At 45.0% G+C, this 26,709-nt stretch overlaps 1 long non-coding RNA gene across 1 annotated transcript; it reads left to right on the top strand.

Moving 5' to 3' along the window:
* The first annotated feature begins 252 nt into the window (after positions 1-252).
* LOC143976042 (uncharacterized) lies at positions 253-26,709 on the top strand. Its single transcript, XR_013272468.1, has 2 exons — positions 253-1,421; positions 26,384-26,709. It is a non-coding gene; the product is annotated as an uncharacterized LOC143976042 (long non-coding RNA).

Raw genomic sequence — 26,709 nt, 5'->3', positions numbered from 1 at the left:
AACATGAGGGGAATACAAAGACGCTGAATTTCAAAAGAGCCAACTTCCCTAAACTATGAGCCTTGCTAGAAGATACAAATCGGGATAAAATCTTAAGAACAAAGAACATGGAGGAGAAATGGGTATGCTTTAAGAACTATTAAGTAAAGGCATTAGCCAGTCTATCCCAATGTGAAATAAATTAAATTAAAATAAGTTAACATATTTTCTGGGTGCAAAAATGCATATAAAAGCAAAGGAGGGGGCGTGACCTGGACATGGAGTGAGGACGCTTCTACTCTGAGCTCCCATCCTTCTCCCGGCCTTCTGAGCCTACTATGCTATGATTTTCACATACTATTTGTGGAATGTACTCAAAACGCAGGAGAACAAATGGGAAAACTAAATCAGCGAGGACAAGAGACTGCGAGGGTGCTATAGAACAATATCTCACCCCCCTCCAATCCCAAGATGGCAGAACTGCGTGGAGAGGCAAGTGAAACCCAGTTCCAGGGAAGCCGGCTGGCTTCTCCGGCCGCATCAATGGAGTCTGACTCTTGCTCAGACATCCCTGCCGCACTGCAGTAGGGCTCTGAAACCCCACTGAACACTTCTAAAAGAACTGGGGGAGACGCAGAGATGTGGGCACTCCTTAGAGCCCTCCCCACCCGCAAGGACATCCAGGAGGTGAGAGGAGAGCTGGGTTCATTAAACACCAGGCTGACTGCGGGGGAGACCTCAGTGATGGAACTAGAATGGAGAGTGACTGCCCCAGAACATCCAGGATGCCCACATAGAGGCTGCGACGCTGCTACAGTTACACATGGAGGATAGGAGTAGGTGGAACAATCTCCGCCTGCGGGGTCTCCCTGAGGCGACTGGACCAGAGGACCTTGCTGGTACAGCAACAGCTATGTTCCGCAGGCTCCCGGGCGACCAACTCCCTCAGAGGCTGGAATATGACCGTATCCACCGAGCGTTGGGACCGAGATCTCAAGACCTTAACAGACCGAGGGACGTTATATGCCGCCTCCACCATTACTCCGATAAGGAATCGATCACCCACAAAGCATGGGAGGCAGGGGACTTTGCCGGAGCAACCGTGAAAATTCTACTGGACGTCTCTCACGCTACTCTGCAAAGAAGGGCTATGCTCCGCCCAGTGCTGGAATTAGCCCGCCGGCAAGATGCAACCTACCGCTGGGGAAACCCACTCTCGTTGATATTCAGGAGAGATCAGCGCTCCTTCACTCTCAGATCTCCAAGAGACCTACCAGGCCTGTTCACGTTCCTGGAAGCAGACTCCATCAGGGTCCCAAACTGGCTGATGTTCCTCCCACAGACAAGCAACCGATGCGCCCCGCAGCCTTCGCAAAGACACCTTCAACCCAGACCGCAGAGGTAGCGCCGGAGATCGCTAGTGCCTACACCAGAGGGGACACGTGAGTTATGAAGCTTTCTCCATCCGCTGCTGCATGAGTCCCACCACTTCATGAGTCCCACCGCTTCATGTGTAACAATGCTGCATGAGTCCCACCACTTCATGAGTCCCACCGCTTCATGTGTAACAATGCTGCATGTGTCACACCACTGCATGGGTCTCATTGCCACACAGACCCCAGTGCATGTGCCCCATAGTTACATGAGCCCAATGAATGAATGAATGAATGAATTACTTGTATAGCGCAAAATGCGAACTGAATCCCTGCACGGGTCTCACTGCTGCACATAACTATCTGTTACATGGACTCCACCATTACATGAGGCCCTCCGGCAGGACTTTAAAGCTGCTGACCCCCCTCTCTTGGCAGGCATCACAGAGACTATGAGCTCAGGGGAGTGGTTCCCCTGCCCTCTCCCTTAGTCTAAGAATACCCCTGAGCAGCCATACAGGTAACACAGACTCCACATCTGCCATTTCAGATCAGTTGGTGGGAGATATGAGGTGCCTCCCTTCCTGAAACGAGGGAACACCACCACATAGGTGCACCGGATTTTATGACTTTCCCAACCTTGTGTCTGCACACATGAAAACGCGTACAAAGTGAACCTGCTTTTTGAAAATGTGCTGTGGGTGAACTTGGGGGGGGAAGAGGGGTGCAGGCCCTTGCCGCGGCCACTTGGGAGAACGCTTCCACCCCTTGTTTGGGGGAAGGAGGGGACAGCCATGTGAAGTGGGTGGAAGTAGGTTTGCCCCCCCCCCCCCCCCCCCCCCACGATGCTCCCTAGGTGATCTCAATCTTCAAGCCCTCTAAAACAGCTGACCCAGCTGAAGGTCTGATTCTTGACTTCAGAGACTACACTACAATTGTATAATCCAACCCGTAGTATATACAAATGTTTGCAATAGTGTCTGTTGAATGATGTATGATTAATGGTATTGCAAAGTTACTGTATGACCGATAGATGCCTGTCCGAGGGAGGGGGGAACACAAATGGACCCTAGGTGAGAGACACCTAGATGCCAGTTGATGACACAGCTGATGGGGGGGGGGGTGTATTCCCACAGCTGGAGTGGTCTGGGAGCGGTGGTCCTCAAAAACAGATTCTTTCCCCTAACCTACCACTCCACCAACAAAACTTAATCCAGAGGTACCTCCATCCTCCTCTCTAACAGAATACAGTGGTCCCATTGCGATTTTATGTTAGATGCGGATGGACCTTTTACGTTCATTAAAGGCTCGGTAGGAGACGTGCAACTGACGTTAGCAACCACTTATGTCCCGAAATGACTGTCAAGACACTTTTATACGATGCATTATCCAGTTTCCAGGAAGGCCAACTGATTCTAGGAGGTGACTTCAACACCCCACTGGCCCCTAGTGTAGACACATCCTTGGGAACATCTTCTATATCAACAAAAGCTCGTAAACAAATCGCCAAAGACCTACACAAAGTGCAGTTGATCAACGTGTGGCACCTCCAACGTTCAGGCAAGAGGGATTACATGTTTTACACCCCTCCCCATAAATTATATACAAGGATAGACTATTTCCTAATACCACATGGTCAACTACATGCTGTGCAAGACTCCACTATAGGCCTTAGGACATGGTCCGACCATGCCCCTATCACATGCTCTCCAACAACCCCTTTCACAGGACTCGCTTCTAGTGGTTAAATGAAAGCCTTTTACAGAACTCAGAAGTTATGTAAGAGGTAAACAGAGAACTGAGATTCTACTTTCAAACTAATACAGCAATAGACTGCACCCCGGGGGCGGTGTGGGAGGCACACCAAGTGGTCATTAGGGGTATCTTCATAAAACTTGCCGCATGTATCAAAGAGAAAATGGAGAACAGCTGGAAAAACTCCTAGCCAAACTCCATGCTACTGAGTCACAACATAAGAATGCCCCTGACCCCCTGGTAGAGACTGAACTTGCCTCCCTCCGCAATCAAATCAATGAGCTCCTCAATTACAGGGCTAAAGCAGCACTACAAAAATGTTGCCTCATAACCTACGAATCGGGAAATAAATGCGGAAAAATCCTAGCCAGGGCAGTTAAAGAAATTAGAGTGCAAGCCTACATTCCCTACATTAAGACAGCAACCGACACAAACGTCAGTTTACCACATCAAATAGCTAACATTAAGCTTTAAGGAATATTATGCAAATTTGTATAATATTCTGCCCCCCCCCAGAACACAACCCCTGATTGAGACCTATCTATCCTCCACCCAAATCCCCACTCTGACACCAGAAAATATAGCCGAATTAGATCCCCCGATCTACGTCAGAAGAATTAGAACTGGCACTAAATTCAACTAAACAAAGTCAGGCCCCAGAGTCCCAGGGCCAAATGGCTTTACCTTACAGTATTATAGAACATTACTCCCTTCCCTTGGTCCCCATATGGTGACCTTCTACAATAAATTAGGAAACACGGCAGCATTTTCCAGTGATACCCTATGGGCACATATCACGGCCATCCCTAAGGATGACAAAGATCCCACAGTATGCAGCAGCTACAGACTGATCTCCCTTCTAAACACGGACCTCAAGCTGTTCACCAAGATTCTAGCGACTCGACTAGCCTGCCACCTACAAACCTTAGTCCACTTGGATCAAGTGGGCTTCATCCCCACTAGAGAAGCTAGGGAAAGTATAATTAAAGTACTAAACCTAATACATGTAGCCGACCAGACCCACACACCTTCTGTTTTCATAAACACTGACGCGGAAAAAGCCTTTGGTAGGGTTAACTGGGAATACGTGTTCTCGGTCCTTAGATATATAGGGCTTGGGGAAACCATGACCAGATGGATTACTCAAATATACTCCACTCCTACCACACAAGTTAAAGTAAATGGAATCCTATCTGACCCCTTCCCATCACAAACGGGACTAGACGAGGATGTCCGTTGTCACCCCTCCTTTTCGCATTATCACTAGAGCCATTCTTATGCACAATCAGAAACAACCCAGACATCCAAGGCCTTAAGGTGGGAGACAACCAATACAAGGTTTCCGCCTACGCGGATGACTTGCTTTTTTCCCTTACAAACCCGTCAATATCCCTCCTAAAACCTACTCCGTGAATTTGATACCTATGGAAGCATATCCAACCTCAAAATAAACTATAATAACTCAGAGGCCATGGGAGTAGGGATACCACAAACTGCTATGAAAACACTGCACTCCAACTTCCACTTTAAGTGGACAGCGACCACCCTGACATACCTAGGCAACTCCATTCCAGCTAATCTCAAGCATACCTTTTAATCTGAATTTCCCTCCTTTACTAATCAAAACCTGAACTTTACTAGAATCATGGCATAAGGGCCTCCACTCCACTCATTAAGATGTGCTTTTTTCCCCAAATTCCTTTACTTATTACAGGCACTTCCAATCTCTATCCCAGCATCGTTCTTTAAACAAGTACACAGCCAGTTCAACAAATTTATATGGGCAAAAAAGAAACTGAGTCTGCCCCCTACCCTACTCTCTCTGTCCAAGATCAATGGCGGTCTAGCGATCCCACATGTGAAGAAATACTACTAAGCTGTACAATTAGGTAGGATCATAGACTGGTGCCGTCATCAAGATCTGAAATTATGGACACGTCTGGAACAAGCTCAAACACAAATACCCCTACAGGGAGCTGTTTAGTGCTATGAACATCTCCCGGCAAGCGTCAAAAAACATCCACTGATAGAGACGATACTCCACAAAGGGTCGCAAACATGTCTCACACAGTCATTATCCACACCTAACTCCCCCCTAAATCCCATTATAGGGAACCAACATTTCCAATAGTACTAGACCCCCAGGTCAAAAATGTCATAAAAGATATAAACTGTACACAAGCAAGACCCTTTTTGATTAATGACTCCTAGCCCTCCTTAGAAACACTAAGAAGTAAAACGGGCATCTTTAAACTGCTGTTTTGGACGGCGGTCCAATTAAGACACTTTCTTACATCCATACCCAACCTGCAAGGGTTTAACAAGCCTCTAACCACCTTTGAAGACCTCTGCTCGGGGGAAGATGTACTCCCAAGGACACTATCCATAATGTATAACCTTCTGCTTTCCCCAACAGAAGGCACGCACCTGCCCTATTTGGGTAAGTGGGAAAGAAATCTAAACTATACATTCACTTTGAACCAGACCCAGCATATCATAGCGTTTGCCCTGAAATCCTCCATCTGTACAAAAGTACAAGAAACTAATTATAAGCTCATGACTAGGTGGTATCTGACCACACATGTCCTACATACCTACTACCCGAACACCTCAGCACTGTGCTGGAGGTGCCAGGGAGACGGGTACGTTATTACACATATTCTGATCTTGTTTGAAGCTGTCCCATTTCTGGTATAGAGTCAGGATAACCATTCAGAGGTTCACAGAATATACTATTCCACATGACCCGACATTCTTCCTACTGCATGTAAACACAATATCGACTAAGAGATACAAAAATATATATATTACGCCACCTGTTAAATGCTGCAAAATCCTGTATCCCACTTCAATGGAAAAGTCAAACCCCACCAACGGTAGCTAGTTGGACCTGGAGGGTAGAGGACATTAGTAAAATGGAAGACTTAGTACTCACTGTGAGACAACAACAAGAAAAATATAAAGAGACATGGGGGCTGTGGCACCAGTTCATCATCTCCTGCAAGGTATTGCCCTTAGGACTTTTTGATGAAGCCAATACCCCAAATAAAGATGAACCCAGAGGCCGCCCAGAATCAACCAGGGTTCCCCGATACCCTCCTCATCCCTATCCACCCCCATCCGTGCCCCCCCCTCCCCCTCCAGTTTCCTCCTTGAATTCCCTCTCCTTCCCTGCCTTGGGGGCCCTCCTCCCATCCCTGCCTCTGGGATGGATTTCCGGCCGCATGGGGTGGGGGGAGGAGGAGGGAGAGGATACGAAAAGTGACCAAGGTTTTCCAATCTTCTTCAACTCTGACTAGAAGATTTACTGACGGAGAGGGCCCTCAGCCCCACAGTATCACTTGATATACAATTACATTTTTGAAAATAAACATGAACCCTGTCTTACAACAATAAATAGAAAAAAATACTGGCGCACTAGGGACAAAAAAATGTAAAATATATCTGTTTGCTGCAACCTAATATAGAGATATCACTATGTGAGTCAATCTAGTTAATATATGCATATGACGAGGGTTGCGCTAACTTTGTTTCCTATATTAGTGCCTTACTTCCAAAGACAAATTCCATAAAGTCTAAACCATGTGTTTTAAATACATTAATATCACTACCAAATAAACCACCACTTTTACCAATTATAAAGCCAGAAAAAAGAAAGAAAATGTGTGATGACACCACTACAGTATGTGTCTGTTGACCAGACCCCCAACTCCTGCACTGGCGTCAACAAATAAATAAATATAATTTATCTTGCTCATGTGAAATGTGAAAAAAATTTTTTGTTGCTTTCTATATACCGCATACAGTATAAACCACAATATGTCCCAATATACCATTAATATTACAAGTACTTTAGTATCTCGTGTAAGAAAAAGTGCTATGTGCATAAATATAGTGCATAAATATAAACAGTCTCTTCAGTGTTTAAGATTTTTCTTGATAATGCTTCTATCTCCACCAAAAGTGCTTAATAAAAACACCGACCGAGTGCTTCACCACCACCGGATAGAATGGCCACTCACCAGACCTAGTCTGTGTTTTCGCCTTTGGTTCATTTAAGGATAATCATTCCTTCACTGGTCACATCAATGATTTCTCCTCATGGAAAGTAAAACCTCTTGTACTAATGTGGCTCAAAGAGACATACAAAGAACCATCATGGTGTAGCAAGTCAATGCAAATTTATTAAAATAACGTTTAAAATAAATCAGGTGTGCACTCACATGGACCAGTGCCCCAGCCGGCACTAAGCTTGTCCAGCAATGTACGTGGATGTAGGAACCAAATCTACCTCACCCTCCCTTCACAGCCTTCAGTAGTGGCCCATGGGTGTCCAGGAATACGCTCCAACCTCTCTTTCAACTTACAGGGTTCAGACAGCTGCTTGAAAAAGAGAGGAGAAAACACAGACTAGGTCTGGTGAGTGGCCATTCTATCCGGTGGTGGTGAAGCACTTGGTCTGTGTTTTTATTAAGCACTTTTAGTGGAGATAGAAGCATTATGAAGAAAAATCTTAAAGCGGGAGTCCACCGGGACTCCGCGTTTTTTTTTTTTTTTTAAAAGCCAGCAGCTACAAATACTGCAGCTGCTGACTTTTAAAATAGTGACACTTACCTGTCCAGCGCGCCCGCGATGTCGGCCCCCGAAGCCGATCTCTAGATCGACACTCGGGTGCTGCCGCCGCCATCTTGGGTATGGGAATCAGGAAATGGAGCCTTTCGGCTTCATTTCCCGGTTCCCTACTGCGCATGCGCGAGTTGCGCTGCGCAATAAGGACGGTCCCCGCTGCCTCTGGGATCTGTGTGTTTCCCAGCAGGCAGCGGGCACTTGCGGAAGGGGGCGGGCACTTGCGGAAAGGGGCGTAATCTACGCCCCTTTCCGCAGAGAGCTATCCCGGAAGTGGGTGCAGTTACCTGGATTATCCAGGTAACTGCACCCCCCTCCCCCCTGAAAGGTGCCAATTGTGGCGCCGGAGGGGGGGAGGATTACGATTTTAGGGTGGACCTCCGCTTTAAACACTGAAGAGACTGTTTATATTTATGCACTATATTTATGCACATAGCACTTTTTCTTACACGAGATACTAAAGTACTTGTAATATTAATGGTATATTGCAGGCATGTCCAAAGTCCGGCCCGCGGGCCAATCGCGGCCCGCAGTCCGGTTTTGAACGGCCCGCCTGGTGTGCTGCGGGATCAGGGCTGTCAAATGAGCCGATCCCCGGCACTGTGTGAAGCTCCGTCGGCTTCAAAAGTGAAAGTAAAGTGCAGAGGAGTGTGCTGTGCTCTCTGCTTCCCCCTACAGTGCAGTACCCGGCTGAATGAGGAAATGGAATGGAAAGGTACTGTACTACAAGCTAGATTCGTTTTAAAAAGGCTTTATTTATGTGTATGTGTGTGTGTGTGTGTGCATGTGTGTCTGTATGTATGTATGTGTGTACATGTGTGTCTGTATGTGTGCATGTGTGTCTGTATGTATATGTGTGCATGTCTGTCTGTCTGTATGTGCATGTGTGTCTGTGTGTGTGTGCATGTCTGTCTGTATGTGTGTGTGTGTGCATGTCTGTATGTATGTATGTGTGTGCATGTGTGTCTGTATGTATGTATGTATGTATGTGTGTATGTGTGTGTGTGCATGTGTGTCTGTATGTATGTGTGTCTGTATGTATGTGTGTCTGTGCATGTGTGTGCATGTCTGTATGTATGTGTGTGCATGTGTGTCTATATATGTGTGTGTGTGCATGTCTGTCTGTATGTATGTATGTATGTGTGTGTGCATGTCTGTCTGTATGTATGTATGTATGTATGTGTGTGTGTGTGTATGTGTGTCTGTATGTGCATGTGTGTGTGTGTCTGTGCATGTATGATTGCATGTGTGTGTGTGTCCATGTATGTCTGTATGTATGCGTATGTGCATGTGTGTCTGTATGTATGTGCGTGTATGTCTGTCTGTATGTGTGTGCATGTATGTGTGTTTGTATGTGTGTGCAGCATGTGTGTCTGTATGTATCTGTGTGCATGTATGTGTGTGTGTGTGTGTGTGTGTGTGTATGTCTGTATGTGCGTGTATGTGCGTGTATGTCTGTATGTGTGTGTGTGCATGTGTCTGTATGTATGTAAGTATATGCATGTGTCTGTATGTGTATGCATGTGTCTGTATGTGTGTATGTCTGTGTGTATGTGTATGCATGTGTGTTACTTTTAATCCAGACCCCCCCCCCCCATTCTTGTACCATCAGAACTGCTTTTGTGGTGCTTGTGTGTGTGATAGCAGCCAGGATTGCTGCTCCTCTGAAAAGCAATCCATATACAGATCGCTTTTCAGAGGCATTTGAAAGGTGGTAAAGAGGCATTATGTTGCCTCCTCACCACCTGTTTTAAGCCCGTAAATGTAGCATCACTATACCGCAACTGTGCAGTCTACACAGTTGCGGGGTAGTTGCAGTGCAGGCCCATTCACCCTGAGCATACCTCCAGCTGCAGCCACAGCATGTGTACACCCCCAGCTGCTCCCTCTGCAGCTAAAGGGGGAGAAGTTGGGGGTGGTAAAAACAGCTTAACCATGTAGTTTTACTGCCCCTCCAATAAGCCCTTGGTTCACATCTGCATGGCTGCATGCTGTGTGTAGGGCAGCCCATGCATTTCAATGGGCTTCCATACCCACAAAAATGCAGGGAAAGAAGTCCCATTTTTTTTTTTTCTTTTTTTATTGCGCTGCACCAAAAGCACCCCATGTTTCCAATGTGTGGGGTACCATTAAGACTTAACGGTACCCCCAAAGAACAGAGCATTCGTCTGTGTGTCAGGCAAACGAGCGCGACAAAGGCACGAGAATTTTTGTTGGGCCAGGTATGAGTGCTCGAATGACCGAATTTTAATGGTTCAAAGAATGTCAGGCAAAATGGTCGGCCCTCACACATGTTCACTTCATCGAATCTGGCCCTCTTTGAAAAAAGTTTGGACACCCCTGGTATATTGGGACATATTGTGGTTTATACTGTATGTGGTATGTAGAAAGCAACACTTTTTTTTTCACATTTTGTTCACACTGTTGAAATCACTTATTGTGGATGTTTTTTTTCACAGTATTCCTATATAACTTTGGGGGCTTGAGCACTTTAGTTGTTTGTGGTCTGAGCAAGATAAATTATATTTATTTGTTGACGCCAGTGCAGGAGTTGACACATACTGTAGTGGTGTCATCACACATTTTCTTTCTTTTTTCTGGCTTTATAATTGGTAAAAGTGGTGGTTTATTTGGTAGTGATATTAATGTATTTAAAACACATGGTTTAGACTTTATGGAATTTGTCTTTGGAAGTAAGGCACTAATATAGGAAACAAAGTTAACGCAACCCTCGTCATATGCATATATGAATCCTGTCTTATCTCTCCCTCCATATGTTGATCAAGTCCCCCCCCCCCCCTTTTTTTTATGTTTCTATATATGTTTGTACCTATTGTCTTAGCCCATGTTGGGCAGTAATAAAAACTTATATTTGAAAAAAAAATAAAAGCAAAGGAGAAGACCTTCAAAAAATACAAGGCTGGGGGATCATCATCAGCATTCCAACTTTACAAAGAATGCAACAAGAAATGTAAGGGTGCAATCAGGGTGGCTAAGATAGAAGACAAGAGGCACATAGCGGAGGAGAGTAAGACAAATCCCAAGAAATTCTGTAATGAACATAAATAGTAAGAAAGAGAGGTCAGGTCATATTGGTCCCATAAAGCATAATGAAGGGAATCTGGTTACTAAGGATGGAGAGATGGCAAAGGTATTGAATTCATTCTTCTCCTCAGTCTTTATGAGGGAATCGGGGGGGCTTCAGTAACCAAAACTGTAATGTTTATCCTCATGACAAGTCACAGGAAGCACCCTCATGACTAACAGAGGACAGAATTAGAAATAGACCTGAAAAACATAACATTAATAAGTCACCGGGACCAGATGGCTTGCATCCAAGGGTCCTTAAGGAACTCAGTCAAGTAGTTGCCAGACCATTGATCCTAATTTTTACGAACAGTCTACTGGTCGGAATGGTACCAGCTGATTGGAGAAAAGCCAGTGTAGCACTGATATTAAAAAAAGGTCCAAGCTACATCCCTGGGAATTACAGACCAGTTAGCCTACCAATTGTATGCAAGCTCTTGAAGGGGAAGATAAGGGAATATATACAAGATTTTCTAGGATGGAAAAGAACCTGGGGGTCCTAGTAGAGGACAGGCTCAGCAATGGCATGCAATGTCAAGCTGCTGCAAGCAAAGCAAACAGAATATTGGCATGCATTATAAAGGGGATTATCTCCGGAGATAAAACAATAATTCTCCCAATCTACAAGACTCTGGCTCGGCCGCACCTGGAGTATGATTCCAGTTCTGGGCACTAGTCCTCAGGAAGTATGTGCTGGAACTGGAGAGAGTCCAGGGAAGGGCAACAAAATGAATAAAGGGTCTGGAGGGCATTAGTTATGAGGAAAGGTTATGAGCACTGAACTTGTTCTCTGTGGAGAAGAGACACTTGAGAGGGGATATCATTTCATTGTACAAATACGGTACGGGTGACCCCACAATAGGGATAAAACTTTTCCACGTAAGGGAATTTGATAAGACACGCGGTCATTCACTAAAACCTTAAACTGCAGTTAACCTTAAACTGCATAGAGGGTTCTTTAGGATGTGCAATTCCCTTTCACAGACAGTGGTTTCAGCAGGGAGCACCGATAATTTCAAAAAACTATTAGATAAGCACCTGAACGACCACAACATACAGGGATATACAATGTAATACTGACATAAAATCACACACATAGGTTGGACTTGATGGACTTGTCTCTTTTTTCAACCTCGCCTACTATGTAACTATGTAACTTTGAAACTAGTTTGCCGTGTGGGCAGCCCCTGGTCATTTCTCATTGGAAATGCCTATGACATCTACTGGGTCATCATGTAAGAGGGCACGGGAGAAGGAGTAGGGAGGTGCTCTTTTAATGTATGCAGATGGGGATTCTGAGGCAGAATCCACCAGTTCACCATTGTCCAGGAGAAGGAAGCAGAGCCAAGTAGGAGTTCAGAGTCTGAGTGCGGACGAGTCAAGGCTGAAACCTTAAGTTGATTGTTATGGCTATTGTCCTGTTTAAATATATCCTTATGATGGCGCTCACTGTGGGCAGGGTCAATGTAAGGAGCATTTGTTCTAAGTGGAGAAGAGCGATGGTATTGAAGGAGCTGAGTAATTTTAAGGTTGACCTGATTTGTGTTCAAGAATGTGGTGTGGAGAGGACAGTAAAGGAGGAAAGTGAGGCCCGGAACGGTGGAGAAGGAAGAGATACATAGTGCAGGGCCGGGCATGATTGTGTGTCTAGTGAGACACATATAGGGTTAAGTGTTTGTGAGCTAGGAGAGAGAGAGGGGAGGAGGCAGCAGGAGAAAAGTTTTGGGGTGAATGGCATTATTTAAGGAAGGGCGGGGCCAGGATCAAGGCAGAGTGCTGGGGGAGGGGGCAGCTTTTTACACTGCTCCTCCAACATGGTCGATGTTGATGTGATATTGGCGAGACTCAGGCAGATGGCATCAAGCAGGGGACCGGACTGGCGGCCTTTATTGAGGACGAGGCAGGTGGATCGGCGCAGGTAGGTGAGGCGACACCATGCACGCAGGGGTCTTGGCCTTCGGCACGTTATTCTCCAGGGCCGACTGATAGGCCTGTTCGTCTGCCAAGGAGCCCGAGGGGTGATCAGTCAGCACCACCTGCAAAACGGAACCAGTAACCGGCTGCAGCTGGGCCCGGGCGGACTACGCACTGCAGGCCTAGCTCGGTGGGTGGGGCCACAGGCTGTCATGGCGCCACTTCCCCACTCACGATTCGTGGGACTGACACTCGGGCGACTCCCCCAGCAGCACTACATGAGCCGAAGGGGGAAGCCAGAAGGGGGAGATCCACAGGCACAGGCACGAGAGGGGAAAGGAAAGAGCTGGCAATGCCATGGGTGAGCGGAGCTCACACGGTTGGTGGCATACGGGACAAGATGGCAGACAGAATACAGCACAGCCCGGGCCAGTTACAGCTAGATCAGGGCAGTGCGGTGCAACAGCGGGAGGCGGAGCTTCGGGGCCGAGATAGGCTCCACAGCAGAAGGAGCATACGGCCTCTAGGACCTCTTATCCTAGGGAGCTAATGACACCACCGGTCCCGGTCCACAAAGACAGGTCAGAAGACGAGGTGTCGGAGGAGGAGGAGCTGCCACGTGAGCAAGGACCGTCGAGGGAGAACGGCGCGACGGCTGTTGGGAAGTCTCCTGTTCAGCCTGGTAAGTCCACTGATAACTTGTCTCTGTTTAATGCTTTGAATGACTTGTTGGGGGTGCTGACAATGGTGCGGCAGGGACGGTCACCCCTCTGCCACGGTTGGCGGGGCAGGCTCCTGACCAACAACTGGCGGGCAGTAGGTCCGCCAGTTCAGGGTCAGGGGGGCAACTGCAGGATCTACTGGAGGGCCTGTGGGATTTGGTAGGCCGTTTTGGAGGGGGGCAGCCCCCACAAGTGGCCCTGTGGGCAAACACAGCTAGCGGGACAACTGTGGACGGGGGAGGATCGACCTCGGTCAGGGAGGCGGAGGTCCCAGTGGACACAGTGACGTGACTACTGGGCCAACAGGGACTGGGCCTGGCAATGAAAAGGCAGGCGAAAAAGGAACCCCGGAGATTACCGGGAGGACAGATGTGGTAAAGATTGCAGATGCAACAAAATGCGAGGTGTATGTCTGCTTTGAAGGCCCGCTGGGAGCACACTTTAAACAGGAAAAATTTTACTTGGACAGGGTCAAACCTGACGACTCCAAGAAAGAAGATGAGGAGAAGAGGAGACACAGGTTCATCCCACATACATTTGTTAACTGGCTGCAAGCGTTCGCCATTATGGCAAGCATCATTGGTGAAAAGAACCCCCGAACATTGTTCGATGTTGTTTTGTTACATGGACGCTATCTGTGAGGCGCACAGGGTATATGGTGGTTCTGCTTGGCTACGATATGATGAGCAGTTTCGATAGCGCAGAGCGGTTCGTCCATCTCTACGTTAAAGATATTAGCCTGTGGATGCGACTTATGTCGTCGGCTAGGGCCCTGCCTCAGTTTCTTCAGGGGGGGGGCGGGGGTAATCACTCCTCAGGACTGCCAGCCGGGAAAAAATGGGGGGTGTGTTGGCAGTATAACGAGGGCTCTTGTAAGTCTGGTGGGTCCTGAAAATGTAAGCACAAGTGCTCAGGGTGTGGGGGAGCCCTTATATTGTCCCGGTGCTTCAAGAGGGGGAAGCGTACCGACGAGCCTGCTCACAAGAGGGACGACTCCGGTGAAGGGGGAAAGGATGCATCCTTTCCTAAGTAGGTATCCGGATAGGGAAGCGGTGCCGCTGCTTACCTCGGGTTTTCAGGAGGATTTCAAGATCCCATGTTCATTGGAGGTGGTTCGTTCCACCAATGGCAAGGAATCTAAAATCAGCATTACAACATCCAGGGGTGGTGGGGGAAAGATTGGCAAAAGAGGTGGCCTTGGGCCACATGGGGAGGCCGTTTGAGAATAAACCTTTGCAGGACTTAGTGGTGTATCCATTGGGGGTGGTGCCAAACAAGTTCCGTCTCATTCACCACTTATCCTTTCCAAAAGGGAGTTCTGTAAATAATTTCATTGACCCTGACGTGTGCACCGTGTCATATACTTCATTTGATGCGGCAGTCAGGTGGGTTAGGCGCTATGGAAAGGGGGCGCTGATGGCAAAATCAGACATAAAATCGGCATTCCGTCTGCTTCCAGTACATCCGGATAGCTTCCGGCTGCTGGGATGCTGCTAGCAGGGGCAATTTTATGTGGACAGATGCTTGCCCATGGGTTTCTCTATTTCCCGTCCCATGTTTGAGGCATTCAGTTCTTTTCTGGAGTGGGTTGTTGGGGACGTGTCGGGCCTTGATTCAGTCATACACTATTTGGATGACTTTCTATGCATAGGTCCCCCTTCCTCAGTTGTATGTGTGATTTTACTCTCTACGTTGCAACAAATTGAAGGTTCGGAGTGCCATTGGCAGCCAAAAAAACCAAAAGCCTGACAACAGAGATTAGTTTCTTAGGCATTGTGGCTAAGTGGCAATGGAATGCAGGTTGCCGACGGGTAAGTTAGAGGATTTACAGAAGGAAATTTGGGAGATCCATGGACTGCGGAAAGTACAATTGAGGACCCTGCAATCGTTGTTGGGTAATGCCGCGTGCACACTATCGGAATTTCGGCCATGAGAGTTTTTTTAGTCGGGAAATGCGACCGTGTGTACGCTCCATTGGAGTTTGGCTGGCCGAATTACAGCCAGCAAAAGATTGAAAGTACGCTCTAAATTTTTTGGTCGGGAAAAGTTCCTATCTGAAAATGTGATTGTCTGTGGCAATTCCGACGCGCAAAAACCCACGCATGCTCAGAATCAAGTAGGAGACGGAGCCACTCGGTCTGGTAAAACTACCATTCGTAATGGAGATGGTACATTCGTCACACAGATCATTTTTAAATCTTTCAATGCAGCGTATTCTTCTTCTGCTAGAAGAATGAAGTTGTTTTTCTGCTGATATTCACACAGAGTTCTCACAAACGTATTTCTTTATTATTTCCCGTGATCTCATGAATAATCTTTTTTGTTTTAAAGCCAGATCTCTATAATAATGTTTATTTTTTTTATAGTCTTTTTTTTTTGGTGTTGGTGTCCCTTGTTAATTTCACATTGTATTTATGAAATGTACCTGCCTACTCACAAAAAAACTGTCCTATTTTAATAAAAACACATAGACAAGTTTTTAGAATAAATTAAAAATCCATTTATTCTGGCTCCTAATAACAAAATAAAGAGGGAAGGCAACGCTGGAGAAACTGCTGGAATTTGCGAAGCCTTTGGTCTCCAGGGCAGACATCAACTCAGTGGATAATAAAAATTGTTGCTTGAGAAGGCCATATAATAGGGAGCACAATCTGGTCCAGGACTTCCAGAACAGCAGCAGATGACATATATGTCCCCAGGCTGTGGTACCACAACAGGCTGCATGTTCTGTCGGACCAGACTGAACCCAGGCAATCACTTTTTTCTCTTTGCTGCAACCTTCCCTCCACTCTGGCCTGCACCCTTCCCTGCAGCCTTTCCTGCAGGCTGTGGCTCTGGAGGTGGACTTGTGGCAGGAGGAGGAGGAGGATGGGCAAGCGTACATAAGTGAACGTCGTCCGTCATTTGCCAACCAACCCCTTATGGATGGTCTCTAAACTAAATTTTTCACATTTGCGGAGTGAGCCCTCCTCCATTTGCTGCAAATTTGAGGCTATATACATGCCATAGGCCTCTAAAGCATTGCGGGGGGCTTTCAGGGTGTCATTAGCCTCCTTAATGAGGTCCAGTGCTGCCTCCTTCACGTTTCTCCCCTTCCTGGGCCTTTTGGTTGGAATATGGAGGGGAGGGACCTAGGATTGGGTGTGACTGGGCCTGGCCACCTCCGGGCTGCCACTTCCCCCTGCCTCCTCCTGTGTGCCAAATTCCACAGCCTCGCCCTGGCTGAGGTCTTCCTGTGTATGAAGAAGGGACATAGTTTCTAGTTTTTGGTTCATCAATCACACACAATTTTCAGCTCATGACTGTTGCAAATTGAATGTTAATAAATAGAAAAGGCTATCATTCTGAGCCCAGCATTTTTCATTCTTGGCCCCTACTGTCTATTGGTATGTAAAACACTTTTTGATAAATCATTCATTTGTTAGCAATAATAACATCTAGTTAACAGCAATTATTTTCCCACAAAAATATGTTTAAACATACTATACCTGGCTCCATCTGGGCTCCTCAATTTCTTCCTGGATAGAAGGCCCAGGTTGGTCCTCAGAAGCCTCAGCTGAGGTTGAGGGAAGGGTGGATGGAAGGTTGGATGGAAGGGGGGAAGAGTCGAAAGTGATTCCCTGGCTTCCATCTAGTCATCCAGAAACGCATCTTGTTGTAGTACCACAGATAGTACTACATAGTACATAGACAGCCTCTGCTGCTGCTCCTGACCTCAGGGACTTCTGGAAGTTCTGAAGCTCCTTCCTACAGTGCCTTGTGAAAGTATTCGGCCCCCTTGAACTTTTCAACCTTTTGCAACATTTCAGGCTTCAAACATAAAGATATAAAATTTTTATTTTTTGTGAAAAATCACCAACAAGTGGGACACAATTATGAAGTGGAACGAAATCTATTGGATAATTTAAACTTTTTTAGCAAATAAAAAACTGAAAAGTGGTGCGTGCAAAATTATTCGGCCCCTTTACTTTCAGTGCAGCAAACTCACTCCAGAAGTTCAACGAGGATCTCTGAATGATCCAATGTTGTCCTAAATGACTGATGGTGATAAATAGAATCCACCTGTGCAGAGAGCATCATGAAGACCAAGGAACACACCAGGCAGGTCCGTAATACTGTTGTGGAGAAGTTTAAAGCCGGATACAAAAAGATTTCCCAAGCTTTATACATCCCAAGGAGCACTGTGCAAGCGATCATTTTGAAATGGAAGGAGTATCAGACCACTGCAAATCTACCAAGACCTGGCCGTCCCTCTAAACTTTCAGCTCAGACAAGGAGAAGACTGATCAGAGATGCAGCCAAGAGGCCCATGATCACTCTGGATGAACTGCAGAGAACTACAGCTGAGGTGGGAGAGTCTGTCCATAGGACAACAATCAGTCGTACACTGCACAAATCTGGCCTTTATGGAATAGTGGCAAGAAGAAAGCCATTTCTCAAAGATATCCATAAAAAGTCTCGTCTAAAGTTTGCCACAAGCCACCTGGGAGACACACCAAACATGTGGAAGAAGGTGCTCTGGTCAGATGAAACCAAAATTTTACTTTTTGCCCACAATGCAAAACGATATGTTTGGCGTAAAAGCAACACAGCTCATCACCCTCAACACACCATCCCCACTGTCAAACATGGTGGTGGCAGCATTATGGTTTGGGCCTGGTTTTCTTCAGCAGGGACAGGGAAGATGGTTAAAATTGAGGGGAAGATGGATGCAGCCAAATACAGGACCATTCTGGATGAAAACCTGTTGGAGTCTGCAAAAGACCAACAAGACAATGATCCCAAACATACAGCAAAATCTACAAAGGAATGGTTCACAAATAAACGTATCCAGGTGTTAGAATGGCCAAGTCAAAGTCCAGACCTGAATCCAATCGAGAATCTGTGGAAAGAGCTGAAAACTGCTGTTCACAAACGCTCTCCATCCAACCTCACTGAGCTCGAGCTGTTTTGCAAGGAAGAATGGGAAAGAATTTCAGTCTCTCAATGTGCAAAACTGATAGAGACATACCCCAAGCGACTTGCAGCTGTAATCGCAGCAAAAGGTGGCTCTACAAAGTATTAACGCAAAGGGACCGAATAATTTTGCACGCCCCACTTTTCATTTTTTTATTAATTAAAAAAGTTTCAAAAATCCAATAGATTTCGTTCCACTTCACAATTGTGTCCCACTTGTTGGTGATTCTTCACAAAAAAAAAAAATGTATATCTTTATGTTGGAAGCCTGAAATGTGGCAAAAGGTTGAAAAGTTCAAGGGGGCCGAATACTTTTGCAAGGCACTGTATATGTGCTTCTCAAACTACCATTTTATTTTGAACAAACGTGATGTCTGCGTTGGGGACCTGCATTTTCACAAATTCCAGCAGTTTCTCCAGTGATGCCTTCCGTGCTGGTTTGTATCTATATAAGGGGTTTTTCACCTCTCATAAATTCCTCATATCTCTGTATCGATCTATGAATTGTCCCATAAAATCAGGATCTTTAAATTGTTTCATTTCTGAAAGACCAAACACAAGACAAAACACTAAATATCAGGCTAAACTCTCCTAATCTTATCCCAATATAGGCCTCAATCTAGAATCAGTATAGGCCACTCATGTCCCAACATCTCCAGAATTCGACCCTTCCTGACTAATAACACCACAAAGCAACTTCAGGACTTCTCCAGAGCCTCTCCCATCCTCTGGAACTCCCTGCCCCAGTATGTCACATCAGCCCCTACCCTGTCAACCTTTAGGAGATCCCTGAAAACTCATTTATTCAGGGAAGCCTATTCCACACACACCTAACAACTGTCCCCAAGCCACCTCCATCAAATCATTCTCTGCAGCTATTACCTTTTGTACCACCACCCCCTCCCTTTAGAATGTAAGCTCTATGAGCAGGGCCCTCCTGTACCTTTTGTATTGAGCTGTACTGTATGGTTGCCCCCCCTATACATTGTAAAACACTGCGTAAACTGTTGGCACTATAATCGTGAATAATAAAAAAAGTGACCTTTGTTATAACATTCGTCACTTCCGTTCCTTCTTCTGCACACAGAACGTAGTTACGACACACACATGTTAGCTTTTTAGACACTGCGCATTAGTCAAACTCCGCCCGCATTACCCGCCCCTGATATTCTTTTTTTCATGAATATTACCTGCCCCTTCTCTCTTTGGTGTGCAGTAGGAGCAACATGGCCGAGACACAGGTGGCTATTTTTTCCTTCTAGCGAGGAGGAAAGCCTGGAGCCCCAAACATCCAGATCCAGGAGAAGGAGGAGATTTAAGGCCTTTGAAGAAATGGTGGAGATGGTGGACATCTTGAGGAGGGAGGATTATGATGGGAAAAATGGTCCGTACACCCATCCCAATTTGCTCAAGGACCAAATAATGATATCAGTTGTGACCACTCTGGAGCAGCATTTTGTGGTACGACGGTCTAAAGACCAATTAAGAAAGCTCTGGTCCAACCTTAAACTGAGGGAGCAGTATCAGTATCGAAGAATAAAGAAGGTGCTTCAAAAAAGTAAGTACTTGTCGTGTGTTCCTATGATGATTATTAATTTGCATGCTGCTCCATGTGCTTTTCTTTACTGTTGTACAGTTTGAAATGGCTACTTTCATGTTCGTGGGCACAGTAATCATTCTTAGGAAACATTGTTCGTAGGAAACATTGTTCGTTTGCAAATAAATACGATGTATTTAGCTGATACAGAGTTTTAACTACATTTTGGTCATGCTAATTTGTCTTATTAAAAGAAGTTTAGGACATTGTTGTATAGATGTCTTTGAAACTTGAAAGAATTGCAAACTTGATTCAGTGGAATGTGAGGAGAGGACACTCAGCAGCTGTTTACACATCTGGACCCAGGAGCACTAGTGTGGGACACCAGAGCACAATTTTTAGGGTAACCCACACAGGTGCTCCAGTAGATACTTGGGGTGTCTCCATCTGTGAGACTTGGCCAAAAAAGGTAAGTATTGCAGCTTGGTAAAAAGGGAATTTTAATCATGTCTTCAACTTGTATCTCTTCCCAAAAAGACAATTGCACACCACTTCAAAGCAATGTTTCATATTCCTATTTCTGGGGACCCCTGACCTTGCCAGCCTGATTGGGAAGTAAGTCTGACCCCCCCCCCCCCCGAGGATGTGGAGGAAGGAGAGGTGGAGGAAGTGGGCGACATAGGCACCCCACCAGGTGAGTGTCTGACACCTCAGCTTCAGGTACTCTATGTATACCTGTATATTTCTAAATACATGTTTTTTTCATAAATTATAGGTGATGTTCTGGTTGTGGAAGTGAAAGCTGCGGAACCCTTTACTAGGGCCAGCACCCAAACCCTCATTACCAAAATCATGGCATGGTATGTTGCATGGTATGTTTCCCATGTTGCAAACAGCCATTGAAAACTTTAGGGCAATTTGTACTACTAAAAATATGAAAAACACCAGAGCAAAATGTAATAATGCATTAAAGTGTTTGTACACCAATGCCAGAAGTCTGCCAAGCAAAATAGGTGAGTTGGAAGCTGTGGTGCATGAGGAGAGCTATGATGTAATCGGTATTGCTGAAACTTGGCTTCAATCCTCACATGACTGGGCTATTAATATTCCTGGCTATGCACTCTTTCAGAGAGACGGTAAAAAGGAAAGGTGGCGGGGTCTGTCTCTATGTGAGAAGTGATCTCAAAGCAAGTGTGAAAGAGGACCTGGTGGATGGAGAGTGTGATGAGTCTGAAACATTATGGGTGGAACTGCATTTACATGGGTGTAGTTCAAAGTTAATCGTTGAAGTTTGTTATAGACCACCCAATGTTAATGAGGAGGTGGAGACTCAGCTCCTTGCACAGATGGAAAGGGCTGCAAGGGCTGGGACAGTGATAATAATGGGGGATTTTAACTACCCAGAAATTGACTGGAGTAATGGCACTGCTGGGACAGTTAAAGGGCAAAAAATGATAAACCTATTACATGACAATTTTATGGTCCAGTTTATTGAGGCCCCAACTAGGAATGAAGCTCTGTTGGACCTGGTAATCTCAAACCATGCAGAGCTTATTACTAATGTCCAGATAAAGGAACACCTGGGTAGCAGTGATCATAACATGATTTCCTTTGATGTTAGCGCTAAACAAGAAATACATACGGGTAAGATAAAAACACTTAACTTCAAGAGAGCAAATTTTCCAAGGATGAGGGCTGCTCTCCAGGACTTAGACTGGGAGAGAATATTTGCTTCAATGGGCACAGAACAGAAATGGGAATTCTGCAAAAAGACTGTTTGGGACCTCACTGCAAAGTATATTCCCATGGGCAATAAGTTTAAAAGGCTAAAAACAAATCCTATGTGGCTCACAGCCAAGTTAAAAAAGCTATAAACTATAAGAGAAGAGCTTTTAAAAAATATAAAAATGAAGGATCACTAGTGACATTTAAATGTTACAAAGAATTTAACAGAATATGTAAAAAGGAAATCAAGGATGCAAAAATTCAAAACGAACGACAGATTGCAAAAGATAGTAGGACAAACCCCAAAAAATTCTTCAAATATATTAATAGTAAAAAGGTCAAGTCTGAGCATGTAGGCCCTTTACAAAATAATCTAGAGTTGGTGACTGGGGACAAAGAGAAGGCTAATTTATTAAATACTTTCTTCAGCTCTGTGTATACAAAAGAGCATGGGGGAGCGCATGTCCATAATGGGGGTGATAGTGACACAGCCCCAAATGATCCACAATGGCTCAAAAGTGATATGGTCCAGAAATATTTAGACAGAATAAAGGTGGATAAAGCACCTGGCCCTGATGGCATCCACCCACGGATCCTAAAAGAATTGAGCTCTGTAATTTCAGAGCCATTGCATCTAATTTTTAGGGACTCATTAATGATGGGAATAGTCCCACTGGATTGGCGTAGGGCGAACGTGGTGCCTATATTTAAAAAGGGATCAAAGTCTTTACCAAGTAACTATAGACCTGTTAGCTTAACTTCTATAGCTGGGAAGATACTGGAGCGTTTAATAAAAGACCACATCGACGAGTTCTTGCTGAACAAAAACACTTTAAGCAACAGACAACATGGATTCATGAAAGACAGAAGTTGTCAGACAATTCTGATTTCTTTTTATGAGGAGGTAAGTAAAACCTTGGACAGAGGGGTGGCGGTGGACGTGGTATACTTGGATTTTGCAAAAGCGTTCGATACAGTTCCGCACACACGGCTCATGTGTAAGGTAAAGTCTACAGGTTTGGAAATATCAGTTTGTAAATGGATAGAAAATTGGCTAAAAGACAGAATTCAGAGAGTAGTGATTAATGATTCTTACTCTGAATGGTCTAAGGTTATCAGTGGTGTACCCCAAGGTTCAGTGCTGGGACCCTTACTTTTTAACATCTTTATAAATGATATTGGGTCTGGGATCAAAAGTAACATTTCTGTCTTTGCAGATGACACCAAGATATGCAGTGGAATAACCTCCTTACAGGATGTCTCCAATTTACAAGCCGACCTCAATACACTGTCTAATTGGGCGACTATGTGGCAGATGAGGTTTAATGTTGATAAATGTAAAGTTATGCACTTGGGGGCTAAGAATATGCATGCATCATACATGCTAGGGGGAGTACAACTGGGGGGATCCATAGTGGAGAAGGATCTGGGGGTTTTGGTAGATCATAAGCTCAATAATAGCATGCAATGCCAAGCTGCTGTTTCCAAAGCGAGCAAAGTCCTTTCTGGTATTAAGAGAGGTATGGACTCCAGAGAGAGAGATATCATTTTGCCCCTGTTCAAATCATTAGTAAGACCTCACCTGGAATATGCAGTTCAGTTTTGGGCACCAGTTCTCAAAAAGGATATCGGGGAACTGGAGAAAGTGCAGAGAAGGGCAACCAAACTTATAAGAGGCATGAAGGAACTCAGCTATGAGGAAAGATTAGAGGAACTGAATTTATTCACTCTTGAGAAGAGGAGAATAAGGGGGGGATATGATCAACATGTTCAAATATATTAGGGGTCCATATAGTGAACTTGGTGTTGAGTTGTTCTCTGTACGGTCAACCCAGAGGACAAGGGGGCACTCTTTACGTCTAGAGGAAAAGATATTTCATCTTCAAGTACGGAAAGGTTTCTTCACAGTTAGAGCTGTGAAAATGTGGAATAGACTCCCGCCAGAGATGATTCTGGCCAGCTCAGTAGATTGCTTTAAGAAAGGCCTGGATACTTTCCTGAATGTACATAATATAACTGGGTACTAACATAGGTAAAGTTGATCCAGGGAAAATCCGATCGCCTCTTGGGGGATCAGGAAGGAATTTTTTTCCCCTGCTGTAGCAAATTAGAGTATGCTCTGCTGGGGGTTTTTTTTTCGCCTTCCTCTGGATCAATTGTGGGCATAAAATTGGGTATTTGGATTGTACGATTATTTTTTATTTTATTTATTTGTTTTTAAGGTTGAACTGGATGGACTTGTGTCTTTTTTCAACCTGACTAACTATGTAACTATGTATGGGGAGATAGACGCAATGTGCAATCTCCTTGACATAATGCAGCAGGAAATGAAGAACATGATCAATGTTTTGGGGAGAATATAATCCCTTTTTCCCTAAAAAAAATCGATCATGTTCTTCATTTTCTTTTTAGATTACCAGATTCTATTTTTAATATTTGTACATTTTAAAAGCCAAATTTTGCAGATGCACATGGTGTGTCAACATGTGCTATCTGCCATCACGGGATCTCAATGTATGCGTTTTCTCATTATCGGAGATAGCACATGTTGACATTACCCATTTGGACTACCAATTTGTGTGCATCTTCAAAAGTTGGCTTTTACAGGGGTGACATCACCCCATCTGATGAAGGCAATATCAAGACATTTTGGACTCTATAATGTCTGATATTGCCTTCAGTGTTTCAATGTTGAACTTTGTGAGTTCCTGAGTTGTATATGTTATGTTTTGAAACATGCCTGTTTATGTACCCTAAAATAAATAAATAAATAAACCAATAATTGATGTTTTTACAAAAAATATGTTTTACAACGCACATGTGAATGTGCACAGAATAAAAGATTTTATACTCAACAATGTGTGGCTTCTTCTTTCAATGATCAATACCAGTTTTTGTGTAAAGTTGGTGTTTATACAGTGACAATGGGTGTTATTTAATAATGGGAAAACCACTAGGCACTACAAGTGCACTAGGAGAACCTAAGAGTCATCAAAAATAAACCCAAGCAGTAAATGAAAATCAAGATTTTATCTGAGAAAAGGGAAAATTTATTGAAGATTTGGTGGCAAAGCAATGGTCCCCTACCCGTAAAATATTGGACATCATTTTCTCTCACTTCACGGCCCTTTGGGGGGGGGGGGGGGGGGGGCAAGCCAGGCCGCCCCGCTTCCAGGACCGTTATTGGAAATTCTGTAAGTCCGGCCTCAGGCCCAACAGAGGCAACTAGGATTATGTTTTTTGAGAAAATTGTGCAGGTTGCAACAACTCAAAATTATATGGTTCAGTTTATATTCCGCCGTATTCATTGCTGTTTGAAACAGGCAGAACCGGCTGGGCAGGATCCCAAAGGCATTCTCCACGACTCTTCTGGCTCTGACCATCCGGTAATTAAAAACCCTTTTTTCCGGGGTGAGGGTCCTTTGGGGGAATGGCCTTATCACGTCATCACCCAGACCGAATGCCTCATCTGCACCAAACACAAATGGCAGTCCTTCCAAGTTCTCCACCAGGGGTGGCAATCCCAAGCTACCACTCTCCAGACGTCGGTAGAACTCAGTCTGGGTAAATACTCCACCATCCGACATCCAGCCATTCCTCCCCACATCCACATACAGGAAATCATATGTCGCCGACACCACCGCCACCAACACGATACTATTGAAGCTCTTGTAATTATAATAGTATGACCCCGAATGGGGTGGGTAGACGATGTGGACATGCTTCCCATAATTTGCTCCTCCACAGTTGGGAAAGTCCCAATGGGTGGCAAAGTGGGAGGCCACAGTCTGCCATTCCTGTGGCGCTGAAGGAGACTGTGGAGTGAAACAAGAAAAACATTTTTTAATTTTGCACATAAACATTGCAAGCAGATTAGACACAAACATCCTTGGCCAACATCAGTATAACATTTATTATAAGGCTTATTTAAGGCAAAAATCTAAGGCCCACTATTCAGATTCCTCCACCCCTCTGATGGCCCATTGTAAAAATTATAGGTGGGGGAATGTTTTGTACAGGTAACCCTCTCCACTTCATTGAGAGCTGAATGCAAATATAATGTGTGTTACTTTGGCCAGCCCCTCATTACATACACTATTGGCAGCCCACTGGACAGGTAAGAAGTGTCATAATACAAAAATATAAATACACACTGTACAAATGGAAGCACTTTTTTTACATTCTGCAATTGCCTATCAAGATAATAATAGGAGAACAAAACTTTAAACAGTAGCCATTTGAAAGTATTCAGGCAGGCCCTTTCACTACATGCTTTGGGGAATTCACCCATAAAAATGACCACAAAAGAGGTAGTAAGTATAGTGTGTATGGGTTTGGCAATGTCAGCACATAGAGGATTGGTATGGTTGATTTAGCGGTTGGGGGTTTCCAAATGATTTTGGGACCCCCAAAAAAAGCCTCTGGCACTCTGCCTGAATTTTAGGACAGAAATAACATTTGGACATATTTTAGAGGGTGTTTAGGGTAAAGTACTACAATGGAGCTGACAAAATACATTGTTAAGTGACTAGCCTATAGGTGTATATGGGCCCAGGATTGCATGCTGGGGGGGGGGGTTAGTGAAGGCAAGTATGCATGAGGACAAAGGGGACATTCATAGCATATTTGTCAGGGCTGGCTTGGCCCTTCTTCCTCTGGGCTGGCCGCTCAGCTGTCGGCTAATTGCCAGCTATCTTCTCTCTCCACAGTTACCAGCTGTTCCCGATGATGCTCGTCTGACCTGCCTATTTAAAGCCTTTCAGTTCATTTCTCCTTTGCCTTCACGTTGGTCACATCACAAGGAACCATCTCCTGCTGTTTGTTTCAAGACTGGCTTGCTGACATCCCTCCTGGCTCCCTATCCTGCTTGCAGTTGCTCTCCTTGGATCCCTGACTTCAGGCCTGGCTGATTACCCAATTCGGTTAATGAACTTTGGACTGGCTGACTACCTAATCTGGCTACTGGACTATGCTTGACTACGCTTTTTCTATTTACCTTTTATTTTTATTAATAAACAAGTGTGATTTAATTGTA

This window comes from Lithobates pipiens, unplaced genomic scaffold (assembly GCF_037356315.1).
Source record: "Lithobates pipiens isolate NorthernLeopardFrog02 unplaced genomic scaffold, aLitPip1_a1.2 Scaffold_13, whole genome shotgun sequence".
Lineage (NCBI taxonomy): Eukaryota > Metazoa > Chordata > Amphibia > Anura > Ranidae > Lithobates > Lithobates pipiens.
Note: the sequence above shows the minus strand (reverse complement) of the source record. Positions and strands in the feature narration are given on the sequence as shown.